Below are 16197 nucleotides of genomic sequence, written 5' to 3' on the forward strand. Positions count from 1 at the left end.
TGTAAAGAAACTTTAGGCATTGAGTTCTGTTATTGCCAGACAATTCACAGGATCAATCATAATGTGTAAGAACCGGAAACCACCTCACACATGACCTGTTCTATTCTGCTGAAGAAAACCAAGAACTGAAGGGAAGTGACTTGACCAAGGTCATACAGTTAATAAAGGCAAAGTCTATACCCTACCTTCCTGTCTTTTCTCTTTCAGCTAAACCTGCTGCTTTCCCTTTTCATTTTTATAGTTCATTTGAAAAGAAACATTACTGATTCTCAAAATAGACAAAAATTCCATCCAAATACTCTAAAATCCTTTGGAAGTCAAGAAGACACAGTGGATTTTCCAAATAAGACTCACCCAAGTCATTTATTCATTTAACAAATATTGAGAGCTTATTTGGTGCCAGACATTGGTCTATATGCTAAGAATATAGAAACACAAAGACAGGCGAGGTCTCTTTCCATCTGGGGCTTACATTCTAGTTTATATTCAGAAAGAATGTTTCATCTGTGAGTGTCACTCACCAGCTATATGACCTGGGACAAATTTCTCAATCTATCTGAGCCTCATATTTCCTTGTCTGAATAACAAAGCCAGTAAATCCCACTTTGCTTTGTCGTTGGGAGGACCAAAAAAGTAACGTTGGCAGGTCAGTTGGCAAAGTGCCAGGCACATAGTAATAACTTAGGGTGGTTTTTGTCCTATTCAAGCCTGGATATTCCAGTTGCCCTGGTTTCAGCCCTATTGTTTTTCTTCTTTCAAGAGCTGCAGCGTGGTGGAAGCTTTGCCCAGAGCAATCCCTTGCCTGCTTAAGTTCCAACCATACTAATTTTATTTCTGTTCCACAAACACTCCTACCTCCTTCTTCCTTTAGTGTCTTTGGATCTGACCCTCTTCCTGGAAAATCTAACCCTCCCAACTTCCCTCTCAGGCCTCCTACTGCCTTTTTTTTTTTTTTTTTTTACGCAGTCCTCTCACTGTGTGGCCTCTCCCGTTGCGGAGCACAGGCTCCAGACGCGCAGGCTCAGCGGCCATGGCTCACGGGCCCAGCCGCTCCGAGGCATGTGGGATCTTCCCGGACCAGGGCACGAACCCGTGTCCCCTGCATCGGCAGGTGGACTCTCAACCACTGCGCCACCAGGGAAGCCCCTCCTACTGTCTTTTGTATCTGCCTCACTCGTGCTCCTCTTTACTCTCAGTTTAATTGTCACTCAGCAAGAAGTCCTCCCTTAACGTCCCAGGCTTAGTCAGATCTTTGCTACACACTCTTACAGCAGGTCGGTTGACATGACTTGCAGAGCCCAGCCCAAAATGAAAATGTGGAACCCTTTGTTCAAAAAGTAAAACAAAGCATTGTGAAAAGTATTAGATTATAAAGGTTTTCCTTTCTTCCTTCTCTCTTGACTTGTCATGGTGTTTTTTACTTGTTATTTAATGTTGTTCTCCATAAAGAAAAGTTAAAATTTGTAACTATTAGCATTAATTTAATAAATTATTAATTATAGTATAAAATTTTTAATTATTATATTTTAACATCTATCATGATAGTGTGCAAAGCCAGTTTTAGTGCAAATATGAGTATAATACGTATGCAAAAGTAAGAATTACACAATTCCTGTTTTGTCGCTCATACATGCATGTATATTTCCTTCTTACCAGAACACAGGTAATGTTGCACAAAACTAATTTAGATGTTTTTATTTCATTTCTTGATATGCACATATTCTATCAAAGTTCTCTACTTGCAGCTTACGGATGGATAAAGAAGGGTGGAAACAAAAAGGAACTGTGGGTTATCCTTTCCTCCCCTTCTCTTCAGTGTCATCATATCCAGCATAAGTTGTTGGCTGATACAAGAAAGTAACATGAATAAGAAAAGATGTGATGGACTTTCTTGGTCGTTCATATTTCTTTCGATGTCATTAGCCTCTTTCTGCATTCAAGTAGGTTCTGGTTAGAACAGAAAGGGTTGCCTCTGGGGGCTGTCAGTATGCCTGCTTACTCGGTCTTAGACGTAAGATACTTATATTCAAAACTTTAAGTATCACTGAACTGCCACATATCCTAGGCCCACCAGAATTCTGTGCTACATATGAATGGGGGCAGGAGAGAATGGTGGACACTCAAGTTGTACTATGTCCTCTGCTCGTGTGCATGTTCCCTTATACCACTGGACTTGATTATAACACACAATTTCAAACTTAAAATTATCAAGAATTTCCAGACAGCAATGGGAGAGCATTAAACCAAGTCTGCAGCTTTTCTGAGCATGTACTCTCATGAGACTCCTCAGACCCTATGCCTGTGAAGCTGGTCTTGCTTAGAGCATCCTGTGCTTTTTAAATTAATTTCTTTATAACATTTGTAATGATATATTCATGAAATTATTTATTTAACATATTCCTCCATGATTAAGTCACAAACTGCATGAGGGCAGTGATCGTACACATCTTATTCACCTCTCCTCGGTAAATATTTTTGAGTATATGAATAGATAGAGAGATGAACATGGATGGAAAGACCAGGAGTCTGAAATCTTCAGGAACAAAATCAAGGAATGCCTTGAAATTAATGACAGGGATTAATATGATTCTATACAATTATATTTCATAGGTACATTCCATAGCTGTTTATTCCTCTCCTCCTTGGGGTTAAGTTTTACTTTCTAATTCTGTATGCTCTTCTTGATCAAACCTTAGTCATAAAAAGAATCAATGAGATTGCTATCTAGTCTAAGGAAAGATTCCTTCTTCTTCCTGCATGTGTGTGTGTGTGTATTTTAATGAATACACCACTCATGTGCAGAAAGAAAGAAGCTGTCTATTTCATTAATACTAGATTTTTCACATTGTTCGAGTTCCAAAAGGGAATATTTCTTCTATTTTTGCAGGTCTTATTTTATTAGCTACAAAAGTGAAATAACAGTTCATTTAACTATGTCAAAAGCAATAGAGACTCACTGCTATTTGCTTTCTTTTGTATAAATGTTAATGCATTTTTAACTCCACCCCACTGGGTGGTAAACCATTACGGTTACCACTGACCTATAATGCATTTCAGTCATTTTTAATAAACCCAGACATTAAGATGGCTTATCATTATCTCTATAAGCTACTAGAAATGGATTCCTTTCCTGAACTGCTGGGTCCTGTGGCACTCTAGCTAATGAAAGTGGATTTGAAAACACTATTCAATTAAACAAATCTGCTGAGATTTGTTTTTATTTTTTAGCCAAATATAATGTTCAGCAAAATCTGTAATCTCACATTCTGAAATGCTTTGCAGATGTTACTCATTTAAATGACAATCTTCTGCTCACCAGTGCCTAAGCCTCCTTTCTTTTTCTTTTTCTTTTAGATTTAAAATTATTTATTTATTTATTTATTTTACATCTTTATTGGAGTATAATTACTTTACAATGGTGTGTTAGTTTCTGCTTTATAACAAAGTGAATCAGTTATACATATGTTCCCATATCTCCTCCCTCTTGCGTCTCCCTCCCTCCCACCCTCCCTATCCCACCCCTCTAGGTGGTCACAAACCACCTAGCTGATCTCCCTGTGCTATGCGGCTGCTTCCCACTAGCTATCTATTTTACGTTTGGTAATGTATATATGTCCATGGCACTCTCTCACTTTGTCACAGCTGACCCTTCCCCCTCCCCATATCCTCAAGTCCATTCTCTAGTAGGTCTGTGTCTTTATTCCCGTCTTACCCTTAGGTTCTTTGTGACATTTTTTTTTTCTTAGCTTCCATATATATGTGTTAGCATATGGTATTTGTCTTTCTCTTTCTGACTTAGTTCACTCTGTATGACAGACTATAGGTCCATCCACCTCACTACAAATAACTCAATTTCGTTTCCTTTTATGGCTGAGTAATATTCCATTGTATATATGTGCCACATCTTCTTTATCCATTCACCCGATGATGGACACTTAGGTTGTTTCCATCTCCTGGCTATTGTAAATAGAGCTGCAATGAACACTTTGGTACATGACTCTTTTTGAATTATGGTTTTCTCAGGGTATATGCCCGGTAGTGGGATTGCTGGGTCATATGGTAGTTCTATTTGTAGTTTTTTAAGGAACCTCCATACTGTTCTCCATAGTGGCTGTACCAATTCACATTCCCACCAGCAGTGCAAGAGGGTTCTCTTTTCTCCACACCCTCTCCAGCATTTATTGTTTCCAGATTTTTTGATGATGACCATTCTGACCAGTGTGAGGTGATATCTCATTGTAGTTTTGATTTGCATTTCTCTAATGATTAATGATGTTGAGCATTCTTTCATGTGTTTGTTGGCAGTCTGTATATCTTCTTTGGAGAAATGTCTATTTAGGTCTTCTGCCCATTTTTGGATTGGGTTGTTTGTTTTTTTGTTATTTAGCTACATGAGCTGCTTGTAAATTTTGGAGATTAATCCTTTGTCAGCTGCTTCATTTGCAAATATTTTCTCCCATTCTGAGGGTTGGCTTTTCGTCTTGCTTATGGTTTCCTTTGCTGTGCAAAAGCTTTGAAGTTTCATTAGGTCCCATTTGTTTATTTTTGTTTTTATTTCCATTTCTCTAGGAGGTGGGTCAGAAAGGATCTTGCTGTGATTTATGTCATAGAGTGTTCTGCCTATGTTTTCCTCTAAGAATCTGATAGTTTCTGGCCTTACATTTAGGTCTTTAATCCATTTTGAGCTTATTTTTGTGTATGGTGTTAGGGATTGTTCTAATCTCATACTTTTACATGTACCTGTCCAGTTTTCCCAGCACCACTTATTGAAGAGGCTGTCCTTTCTCCACTGTACATTCCTACCTCCTTTATCAAAGATAAGGTGACCATATGTGCATGGGTTTATCTCTGGGCTTTCTATCCTGTTCCACTGATCTATCTTTCTGTTTTTGTGCCAGTACCATACTGTCTTGATTACTGTAGCTTTGTAGTATAGCCTGAAGTCAGGGAGCCTCATTCCTCCAGCTCCGTTTTTTGTTCTCAAGATTGCTTTGGCTATTTGGGGTCTTTTGTGTTTCCATACAAATTGTGAAATTTTTTGTTCTAGTTCTGTGAAAAAATGCCAGTGGTAGTTTGATAGGGATTTCATTGAATCTGTAGATTGCTTTGGGTAGTAGAGTCATTTTCAGAATGTTGATTCTTCCAATCCAAGAACATGGTATATCTCTCCATCTATTTGTATCATCTTTAATTTCTTTCATCTGTGTCTTATAATTTTATGCCTACAGGTCTTTTGTCTCCTTAGGTAGGTTTATTCCCAGATATTTTATTCTTTTTGTTGCAATAAATGGGAGTGTTTTCTTGATTTCACTTTCAGATTTTTCATCATTAGTGTATAGGAATGCCAGAGATTTCTGTGCATTAATTTTGTATCCTGCTATTTGGCATGTTTCTCCTGCTACTTTACCAGATTCATTGATTAGCTCTAGTAGTTTTCTGGTAGCATCTTTAGGATTCTCTATGTATAGTATCATGTCATCTGCAAACAATGACAGCTTTACTTCTTCCTGTCCGATTTGGATTCCTTTTGTTTCCTTTTCTTCTCTGATTGCTCTGGCTAAAACCTCCAAAACTATTTTGAATAAGAGTGGTGAGAGTGGGCAACCTTGTCTTTTTCCTGATCTTAGTGGAAATGCTTTCAGTTTTTCACCATTGAGGATGATGTTGGCTGTGGGTTTGTCATATATGGCCTTTATTATGTTGAGGAAAGTTCCCTCTATGCCTACTTTCTGCAGGGTTTTTATCATAAATGGGTGTTGAATTTTGTCGGAAGCTTTCTCTGCATCTATTGAGATGATCATACGGTTTTTCTCCTTCAATTTTGTTAATATGGTGTATCACATTGATTGATTTGCATATATTGAAGAATCCTTGCATTCCTGTGATAAACCCCACTTGATCATGGTGTGTGATCCTTTTAATGTGCTGTTGGATTCTGTTTGCTAGTATTTTGTTGAGGATTTTTGCATCTATGTTCATCAGTGATATTGGCCTGTAGTTTTCTTTCTTTGTGACATCCTTATCTGGTTTTGGTATCAGGGTGATGGTGGACTCGTAGAATGAGTTTGGGAGTGTTCCTCCCTCTGCTATATTTTGGAAGAGTTTGAGAAGGATAGGTGTTAGCTCTTCTCTAAATGTTTGATAGAATTCGCCTGTGAAGCCATCTGGTCCTGGGCTTTTGTTTGTTGGAAGATTTTTGATCACAGTTTCAATTTCAGTGCTTGTGATTGGTCTGTTCATATTTTGTATTTCTTCCTGATTCAGTCTTGGCAGGTTGTGCTTTTCTAAGAATTTGTCCATTTCTTCCAGGTTGTCCATTTTATTGGCAAAGAGTTGCTTGTACTAATCTCTCATGATCCTTTGTATTTCTGCAGTGTCAGTTGTTACTTCTCCTTTTTCATTTCTAATTCTATTGATTTGACTCTTCTCCCTTTTCTTCTTGATGAGTCTGGCTAATGGTTTATCAATTTTTTTTATCTTCTCAAAGAACCAGCTTTTAGTTTTATTGATCTTTGCTATCGTTTCCTTCATTTCTTTTTCATTTGTTTCTGATCTGATCTTTATGACTTCTTTCCTTCTGCTAACTTTGGGGTTTTTTGTTCTTCTTTCTCTAATTGCTTTAGGTGTAAGTTTAAGTTGTTTATTTGAGATGTTTCTTGTTTCCTGAGGTAGGATTGTATTGCTATAAACTTCCCTCTTAGAACTGCTTTTGCTGCATCCCATAGGTTTTGGGTCGTCGTGTCCCCATTGTCATTTGTTGCTAGATATTTTTTTATTTCCTCTTTCAGTGATCACTTCGTTATTAAGTAGTGTATTGTTTAGCCTCCATGTATTTTTTACAGATCTTTTCCTGTAATTGATATCTAGTCTCATAGCGTTGTGGTCGGAAAAGATACTTGATACAATTTCAATTTTCTTAAATATACCAAGGCTTGATTTGTGACCCAATATATGATCTATTCTGGAGAATGTTCCATGAGCACTTGAGAAAAATGTGTATTCTGTTGTTTTTGGATGGAATGTCCTATAAATATCAATTAAGTCCATCTTGTTTAATGTATCATTTAAAGCTTGTGTTTCCTTATTTATTTCCATTTTGGATGATCTGTCTATTGGTGAAAGTGGTGTGTTAAAGTCCCCTACTATGAACGTGTTACTGTCAATTTCCCCTTTTATGGCTGTTAGTATTTGCCTTATGTATTGAGATGCTCCTACATTGGGTGCATAAATATTTACAATTGTTATATCTTCTTCTTGGATTGATCCCTTGATCATTATGTAGTGTCGTTCTTTGTCTCTTCTAAGAATCTTTATTTTAAAGTCTATTTTGTCTGATATGAGAATTGCTACTCCAGCTTTCTTTTGGTGTCCATTTGCATGGAATATCTTTTTCCATCCCCTTACTTTCAGTCTGTATGTGTCTCTAGATCTGAAGTGGGTCTCTTGTAGACAGCATATATATGGATCTTGTTTTTGTATCCATTCAGCCAGTCTATGTCTTTTGGTGGGAGCATTTAATCCATTTACATTTAAGGTAATTATCGATATGTATGTTCCTATTCCCATTTTCTTAATTGTTTGGGGTTTGTTATTGTAGGTCTTTTCCTTCTCTTGTGTTTCTTGCCTAGAGAAGTTCCTTTAGCATTTGTTGTAAAGCTGGTTTGGTGGTGCTGAACTCTCTCAGCTTTTGCTTGCCTGTAAAGGTTTTAATTTCTCCATCAAATCTGAATGAGATCCTTGCTGGGTAGAGTAATCTTGGTTGTAGGTTTTCCTCCTTCATCACTTTAAATATGTCCTGCCAGTCCCTTCTGGCTTGCAGAGTTTCTGCTGAAAGATCAGCTCTTAACCTTATGGGGATTCCCTTGTGTGTTATTTGTTGTTTTTCCCTTGCTGCTTTTAATATGTTTTCTTTTTATTTAATTTTTGACAGTTTGATTAATATGTATCTTGGCGTGTTTCTCCTTGGATTTATCCTGTATGGGACTCTCTGTTCTTCCTGGACCTGATTAACTATTTCCTTTCCCATATTAGGGAAGTTTTCAACTATAATCTCTTCAAATATTTTCTCAGTCCCTTTCTTTTTCTCTTCTTCTTCTGGAACCCCTATAATTCGAATGTTGGTGCATTCAGTGTTGTCCCAGAGGTCTCTGAGACTGTCCTCAATTCTTTTCATTCTTTTTTCTTTATTCTGCTCTGCAGTAGTTATTTCCACTATTTTATCTTCCAGGTCACTTATCCGTTCTTCAGCCTCAGTTATTCTGCTATTGATCCAATCTAGAGTATTTTTAATTTCATTTATTGTGTTGTTCATCATTGCTTGTTTCATCTTTATTTCTTCTAGGTCCCTGTTAAGTGTTTCTTGCATTTTGTCTATTCTATTTCCAAGATTTTGGATCATCTTTACTATCATTATTCTGAATTCTTTTTCAGGTAGACTGCCTATTTCCTCTTCATTTGTTAGGTCTGGTGGGTTTTTATCTTGCTCCTTCATCTGCTGTGTGTTTTTCTGTCTTCTCATTTTGCTTCTCTTATTGTGTTTGGGGTCTCCTTTTTGCAGGCTGCAGGTTCGTAGTTCCCATTGTTTTGGTGTCTGTCCCCAGTGGCTACAGTTGGTTCAGTGGGTTGTGTATGCTTCCTGGTGGAGGGGACTAGTGCCTGTGTTCTGGTGGATGAGGCTGGATCTTGTCTTTCTGGTGGGCAGGTCCACGTCTGGTGGTGTGTTTTGGGGTGTCTGTGGACTTATTATGATTTTAGGCAGCCTCTCTGCTAATGGGTGGAGTTGTCTTCCTTTCTTGCTAGTTGTTTGGCATAGGGTGTCCAGCACTGTAGCTTGCTGGTCGTTGAGTGAAGCTGGGTGCTGGTGTTGACATGGAGATCTCTGGGAGATTTTCACCGTTTGATATTATGTGGAGCTGGGGGGTCTCTTGTGGACCAGGGTCCTGAACTTGGCTCTCCCACCTCAGAGGCATAGCACTGACTCCTGGCTGCAGCACCAAGAGCCTTTCATCCACATGGCTCAGAATAAAAGGGATAAAAAGTAGAAAGAAAGGAAGAAAGCAGGAAAGAAAGAAAGAAAGAAAGAAAGAAAGAAAGCAAGAAAGAAAGAAAGAAAGAAAGAAAGAGTTATTAAAATAAAAAATAATTATTAAGAAAAAAAATTTTTTTAAGTAAAAAAGAAAAAACAAAAAAACGGACAGATAGAACCCTAGGACAAATGGTGAAAGCAAAGCTGTACAGACAAAATGTCACAGAGAAGCATACACATACACACTCGCAAAAAGAGGAAATGGGGAAAAAATAATAAATCTTGCTCTCAAAGTCTGCCTCCTCTATTTAGGATGATTCGTTGTCTATTCATGTATTCCACAGATGCACGGTACATCAAGTTGATTGTGGAGATTTAATCCGCTGCTTCTGAGGCTGCTGGGAAAGATTTCCCTTTCTCTTCTCTGTTCCCACAGCTCCCGGGGCTCAGCTTTGGATTTGGCCCCGCCTCTGCATGTAGGTCACCGGAGGGCGTCTGTTGTTCGCTCAGACAGGACGGGGTTAAAGGAGCAGCTGCTTCGGGGACTCTGGCTCACTCAGGCCGGGGGGGTGGGGCACGGAGTGCGGGGCGGGCCTGCGGCGGCAGAGGCTGGCGTGACGTTGCACCAGCCTGAGGCGCGCCGTGCGTTTTCCCGGGGAAGTTGTCCCTGGATCCCGGGACCCTGGCAGTGGCGGGCTGCACAGGCTCCCCGGAAGGGAGGTATGGAGAGTGACCTGTGTTCGCACACAGGCTTCTTGGTGGTGGCAGCAGCAGCCTTAGCGTCTCATGCCGTCTCTGGGGTCCGCGCTTTTAGCCACAACTCGCGCCCGTCTCTGGAGCTCCTTTAAGCAGCGCTCTTAATCACCTCTCCTCGCGCACCACGAAACAAAGAGGGAAGAAAAGTCTCTTGCCTCTTCGTCAGCTCCAGACTTTTCCCCCGGACTCCCTCCCAGCTAGCCGTGGTGCACTAACCCCTTCAGGCTGTGTTCACACCGGCAACCCCAGTCCTCTCCCTGTGATCTGACGGAAGCCAGAGCCGCAGCTCCCAGCCCCGCCTGCCCTGGCGGGTGAGCAGACAGGCCTCTCGGGCTGGTGAGTGTCGGTCGGCACCGATCCTCTGTGCGGGAATCTTGCCGCTTTGCCCTCCGCACCCCTGTTGCTGTGCATTCTCCTCCGCGGCTTCGAAGCTTTCCCCCTCCGCCACCTGCAGTCTCCGCCCGAGAAGGGGCTTCCTAGTGTGTGGAATCCTTTCCTCCTTCACAGCTCCCTCACATTGGTGCAGGTCCCGTTCCTATTCTTTTGTCTCTGTTTTTCCTTTTTTCTTTTGCCCTACCCAGGTACGTGGGGGAGTTTCTTGCCTTTTGGGAAGTCTGAGGTCTTCTGCTAGCATTCAGGAGGTGTTCTGTAGGAGTTCTTCCACGTGTAGATGTATTTCTGATGTATCTGTGGGGAGGAAGGTGACCTCAGTGTCTTATTCTTCCGCTATCTTCCTCCGACTTCAAGCCTCCTTTCTTTTACAACATGAATTCAAAAGAATCTATAGTGTGCGTTGGTGGTATAGTGGTGAGCATAGCTGCCTTCCAAAATAATCTATCATGCAAGTCTAGAATTTCCATAAACTTTAAATGGAAAAATATATGTTTAAACACAAATACACTTTCATTATGTTTTTAGCCATAAAAGAATAGACACATACTATATATAAATATTAGTCCATAATCATCTATATGAAGTCAAATCAATGAATACATTTAGCTATAATATTCAGATAATAGACACATTAACACAGAATTGTGAGAAGGGTGTATAATTCTTAGATTTCAAATAATGCAAAAATTCATAATTTAAAGGAGTGAATAATGACCTTGGAGTTGTGAAGACTGGATTTTGGTGAATACTTCTGCCGCTGGTATGGTCTGATACTTATTTGTGGCATACTATATCAGGAATATGGTGATGAACAAGGCTAACATCATTTCTGTCCTGAGGGAACTTATAATCAGGGTCAGTGACTTGAGCAAATCACTTTTCCATCCTGAGTTCTTCTGACTTTAAAACAACATTCATTTAATTACACAAATATCTTCCAGATATTTATTAGAGATTGTCCGAGTGTTATAAGAGGTAAAAAATAAATTTTACATAGCTCCTAATTTCAAGGAGCTTATATTTTATGCGTAAATAACTATGAAGATAGAGTGTATGAAGCCCCACAGAAAGATCTGGCTAAGATGCCATGGGAAGGAAAAATGCAAAGGATTTCCAGATAGTGAAATCAAGGCTTCCTTGAATAAAAAACTTTTGAATTGAGTCTTAGGAGATGTAAAAGATTTATAAGTGTTGCTGATGAAGGGAAAACGGGAATTCTAAGCAGAGAGCATAGAAGAAGACTTGAGGAGGGGAGGACACAGGCAAATATGTAACATGGTCCTGTATGGCTGAGTGTAGTGTGGGTGTGAATGCTTTGTGTGTTCTCTCCTCCTTTCTCTTAGTGGCCCGGTCTGGTGAAATCCTCATTTATGAAGAGGCTCAGTCCACATCTTGCCTCACTGATAAGTACTGTGTCTGGCTTTTTAATCCTCTCCATTGTATAGATGGGTTCTGGCTAAACAGATGTTGAATTGAATTGAGTTGGCATCATGAGAAATTGTGATTGCAAGAATGGATTGGAACCAGATATCAAGGATCTTGAATGCCACATTTAGAAACTTAAAACCACTGAGTGTGTCTATTATATTCCCCTGAATATAATAATAATAGTTAATAATTTTTGTCCTGGGCACTATTTTAAGGACTGTGTCGATTTTATTTTATATAGTCTTCATAATAACCTGATGACATAGGCAATACTATTATTCTCATGTTAGAGAAAATGGGGCCTAGTGTTTCAGGGACTGGCCCAGAATCCGAGTGGGTCAGTGGTGGAGGCAGAATTTGAACCCTGGTAACTTGACTCCAGAATTAATGCTCTTAACTACTATGCAGAACTTTGCTTGAGAAAAAGGAATTTTGCAGAAATATCCAAGGTGAATCAGAAGGAAGAGGCCTGATCAAGGATCTAAATTTGGAGGCAACTGCAACAGGAAAAGGAAAGCCAAAATGATTATGGTGATTGGAGGTGAAAAGGAAAAAGAAGGGATATGTTTGTTGTTCATTCAGAATTAAAAGAGTTGGTAAATTATTCCATGTGGGAAGGAGAGAAGTGAAAGACTGTGAGAGTTTGAACCCACATTTCTGGGAGGAGGGCAGTCTTATTCACAAAAAAATGGAAAACCAGGAAAGAAGCAAGTTCAGTAGGGGAGATGATAATTCTGTGATCATGATACAATTTATTTATTATTTATAAATTACTCAAGTCTGAGTGTGACATCCTTTCATTATTTCTGTTCCTTAGGGGAAAGGCACTATTTATAAAACAATACAGTTTATTATGTGCCATTGTTGTCATTTGTATTCTGGTTTTGCAGATATATATTTTTTCAGAATCAAATCGACTTATTTTGGAAAATAAACAGCATATTTAGAAGTTGATTTTGTTAGAGGTTTAAAAAGAAAGCTAGAATTTTCACAAAAATATACTTTAGAAGGGAACAGACCATCATATCAAAAATAAGTATTTTCACCATTGGTTCCTCAATGAATAACCAAAAAACCCCAGTATTTTATTTGAGAAAATCAGTGTTCTTATATATTTTTAACCTTGAAAAAATTATTCAACCTCGATAAATCTGTTTCCTCACCTGTAAAATGGGAACAATATTGAGAGTAATCTCGTAGAGATGTTGTGAGTATTCAGTGAGATATCATATGTGAAATCTTTGCACAGCGTTATCATCTAGTAAGACCCCATAAAAATTTTAGCTACCATTGTTATATTATTACTGTCAGTTCTTATATTCACTGAATTTCCTCACTGGAAAAAGATGAGCATATCTAATATTCGTTGAGCAGTAACATATAACTGTTGTTTTAGAACCATAATTATAACTCTTGAACTATTCTTTCTTAGACCTGTAACTGTTAACATTTGCTTTAATTTATTGTTTGAAAGGGAGAGAAATAGGAACTGATTTGTACACTTTTATAGTCAGAGCTCATACTTCATACTATCCATTCAGCACTCTGGGTTTGATGTAAAAACAGTAAGGAAAGAGAGAATAAGGTAACACTGACAAAGAAGAGTGAAATATATTCTAAAACAGCAGGTCTTGGCCATGCTCAGATGCTGAAACACATGGAACTATACTGTTATCATCTGAAACAACCAAATGGAATTTTTTAATGATGTACACTTTTGATGTGTTTAATTCCATCTTAAAATCTGGGAATAATTTTACTACATTAAAACATTACTGTGCAAATTAAAAACACTATAAAATCACAGCTCTGTGAACAGAAGTCTGCAAAAAATAAAAGTGCTTGAATTAAGTAATCATGTGTGATCTTTTGAGTTCTTTCAGTAACAGGTTTTGCCACTCATTTTATTATCTTTTAATGATCAAGACGTTTAACAAAAATAGAATTCAGAAAAATTAACTCACAATTTATTAATAAAATAAGATGAACTGAAGTCAATATGATCAATCAATTTCTCTTTTCTTCCCATTCAGAATGGGAATACTGACATTGTTTTTTGTTTGTTTTTGTAGCTGGAGAACACAGTTCTGCTTGTCAACCACCAGTGTTCCATGCGAGCATAGTTCTGAATCACAACCTAGAAGTGAGAACGGAAAGAAGCCCTACTTAAGGGTAAGTCGGGCTTCTGTGGCTTTAATTGCAACACTTTAAAAAAAGATATAGAGGTGATATTTTCCTGAGTGTATAATAAGAATCAATGGTGAGATGTAGCTGCCAAGAAAACTAATTGGACAGACTACAGTAACAGCAAAATCGTCGCTAGAGCAAAAGAAATGGCATTTCTTCCTGTTCTGTAATCGAGAGGCAACATCCAGATTATTACATTCAGTTCAGAATATAGAATTTTAACTTGGGTAGAAATAAACAAGTGTACTTTCAGGATTTTGCCACCAGAGCCATGAACTACAAGCGCACCAATAAGTGCCTCATTTCTACACCCTGTTAACTGAGACTCCCCCAACCCCAGCAAACCACCCTTGACCCAGGCCTCCAGCAGGAAAGGGGAGAATCAGGAAAATAGGGCAGGAAACATGAACTCAATAAAATGTAAACATATTATTTAGTAGCCGGAGATGCTACTGAACATGAGCAGACCTATCATCTGTACCTGCAGTGCTCAATATTGTAGCTGCCAGCTATAGGTTATAGGTGGTCATGAGCTCTTAAAATGGATAGTCTGAATAGATAGGAGCTGTGCATGTGAAATACACACTAAATTTTAAAGTTTTATGTGAAAAAAATGCAAAATATTGCACTTATACTTTTTATATTGATTTATTTTATATATTTTATATATTGATTGATTAAGCCGATATCATGTTTGGGGTATTTTGACTTAAATAAAATATATTATTCAATTTAATTTTACCCATTTCTGTTTATAGTTTTTAATGTGGCTACTAAAAAATTTTAAATATGTTTATGCTTTACATTATGTTTCTATTGGGCAACGTTTTTCTAGACTGGATCAAATTTTCTTTTTCTGTAAAGAGCTAGATGTTAAAACTATTTTACACTTGTGTCTGTCACAATTATTCAACTCTACATGGTGCGCTAACAGCAATAGGCAGTATGTCACCAAATGAACGTGGCTGTATCCCAATAAAGCTTTATTTATGGATATTAAATGGTAAATGCCATACATTTTCATGTACTATGAAATATTACTTTTTCTTTCTTTCAAACAATTTTAAAATGCAAAAGCTATTCGTTGGCCTTTAGAAACAGGCTGCTCATGGGCCATAGTTTGCCAACCCCTGTTCTAGATCTTACTCTGCACTTATTAACTTTGGCCCTTACTAAAATGACTTAGTCTATATCCTTGTTTAAAAATTGTAACGTTTACAGCTTAATTAGAGTCCCCCCTCCCCCACCAAGCTGTTGAGTTTCAAGTGACATGACAGGTAAATAACTTTACAACTTGACACAAAGATAAAATAGGCCAAGAATAGAATAAACTGTTTCTAAAAGTAGTAAAGTTCCTGATATTAGAAGTGTTTAAACAGAGGGAAGTTTCTAGAAAAGGACTTTGTAGACGAAAATTAAATACTAAGTGTATGATTTAATTCAATGTGTAATAACTCCCTTACAAACCCCAAACACGTTTTGTTTTGTTTTGTTTTGTTTTGTTGTTATACATTAACTCAATCTTAGTTGATACGTTGTGGGAAAAATTCAACAAAAGATCTCAGAGTTCAGGTTCTGACTCCTATCATAGAAATAATCAATTTATTATATTGAAAATCATCAATTCATCGAAGATTTAGTAGGAATCTCAAATCTGATGGATTGCATTTCTTTCCATTTTGGTAGTAGAATATGGTAAGGTTTTAACACAAGGAAATAAGATTATGGAAAGTAGATTGGTATAATTCTTCCTTTTATCTATCAAAGTAATATTAGTGAATTATCTGCAATTTATTTGAACATATAACCAATGACTGAAAATAAGTTGATAATTAATATTTTAAGTGTACTTTTAATAAATACCCTCCCAATGTTTTGATCCTCTTTGCCAATTCCTTCATGCTCTTCACCTGAGTTATAAGTATAGAATGTGTGATGCAGTTACAAAGAGTTTATATTTCTTGGGTTAATAAATTGGTCTCAATCACTAATGGATTCTTTATACTGATTGAATTTGCATGTTGAATTGGTTGAAATTGCCTGACCATATTTCAAGGTTAAATACAAAAGTATGTCGAGCTATTAATTTTGTGTTGCTGTTGTTGGTTTGAATGATGTAGGTAGTTGAAGCTAGAGCAGGAGATTAAATTAATTTCTGCCTTCATCTTAGCCCAGCCTTTCTCTGTGTATAATGTATCTGTGACATTTGTCCTCATTCCGAGAGAAAATGAGGAAAACTCATCAGAATGAATGACCAGTCCTCATTAAACTGATGATTTGGGGGGAGATTTCCTTTGATTCAATGCAATGAAAGATTACCATCCCGAAGAATGAGCTTAGCAATGGGAAATCCAAAAGTGAATGTACACCAACCAAAATCAATCAAATCATCCTAACTATTTCAAGGG

The 16197-nt window shown here is 37.8% G+C and overlaps 1 protein-coding gene across 11 annotated transcripts in view; it reads left to right on the forward strand.

Annotated features, from left to right (window-relative positions):
- The window catches only part of LRRC4C (leucine rich repeat containing 4C), a 1215723-nt gene that overhangs the window by 940294 nt on the left and 259232 nt on the right, over nucleotides 1-16197 (forward strand). For all 11 annotated transcript variants that reach the window (XR_010946072.1, XM_067749347.1, XM_067749351.1 and 8 more), the window contains one exon: nucleotides 13675-13774. The gene's annotated coding sequence lies outside the window, so the exon portion shown is untranslated. The remainder of the gene's footprint in view (nucleotides 1-13674; nucleotides 13775-16197) is intronic.

The sequence above is a fragment of the Pseudorca crassidens genome, chromosome 9 (assembly GCF_039906515.1).
Source record: "Pseudorca crassidens isolate mPseCra1 chromosome 9, mPseCra1.hap1, whole genome shotgun sequence".
Lineage (NCBI taxonomy): Eukaryota > Metazoa > Chordata > Mammalia > Artiodactyla > Delphinidae > Pseudorca > Pseudorca crassidens.